The sequence below is a fragment of the Glycine max genome, chromosome 13, assembly GCF_000004515.6.
Source record: "Glycine max cultivar Williams 82 chromosome 13, Glycine_max_v4.0, whole genome shotgun sequence".
NCBI lineage: Eukaryota > Viridiplantae > Streptophyta > Magnoliopsida > Fabales > Fabaceae > Glycine > Glycine max.
The window spans coordinates 30,357,987-30,358,858 of record NC_038249.2 but is presented as its reverse complement, the minus strand read 5'-3'; positions in this window follow the sequence as shown (position 1 = coordinate 30,358,858).

Genomic DNA, 872 nt, shown 5'->3' with positions numbered 1-872 from the left:
GGTACTATTATACAAAAATCATATTAGAAAAATAAATATACTTTTAATATGTCGTTTTACTTTTTCATTTCAATTTAGCTATTTAAGTTTAGAAAAGTCATTTTAATCTTTTAAAATGTCTCTATTATTTTAATATTATGTTGGGCAGAATTACCTAAAAATAAATAATTGTAAGTGTTTAACAATACTAATGATTAAAGTAACTGAAAAGTATAAAATAACATAAAAAATAATTAAATTATGATTTATTTAAAAATGATAATCAGAAAATTGGATAAATATATTGAGAACAAAATAAAAGAAAATATAAAAAAAACTAGAAGCTAGTATTTCAAAAAATGTTATTTCAAGTAGCATTTTAAAAATGCTAGAAGTTATCAAGACTATATTTGATAAAATTAGCTGAAAAGTTAACTGATATTTAGTGACTCAAAAACTAATTTATTAAATTATAAGTAAAACTAGCTCTTGAAGTTATTAAAAAGTGTAAAATGATATAAAAATAATAAAATGATGATTTATTAAAAAAAATTTAACAAGAAAAATGAATAAATACATTAAGGATGAAAATGAAAAAAATATAAAAATTTAGAAGTTAACGTTTTAAAAAATGTTATACTTCAAGTACCATTTCAAAAAATATTAAAAATTACTAAAAAAAAATTACGGAATAATTAAATAAGTTTTTTAGCTAATAAAAAAAGCTAAAAGTTAACTAAGCCAAACATAACCTAAGAAACTTTTTAGAAAAGTTTGTTTAGTTAACATTCAAACACGTTTTTAAGCTAGAACAAAAAATTAGAAACTAACTTAAATGTGTTGTTAAACATAACTTAATATTATATTAGATAAAATTGGGATGTTGAAAGCTA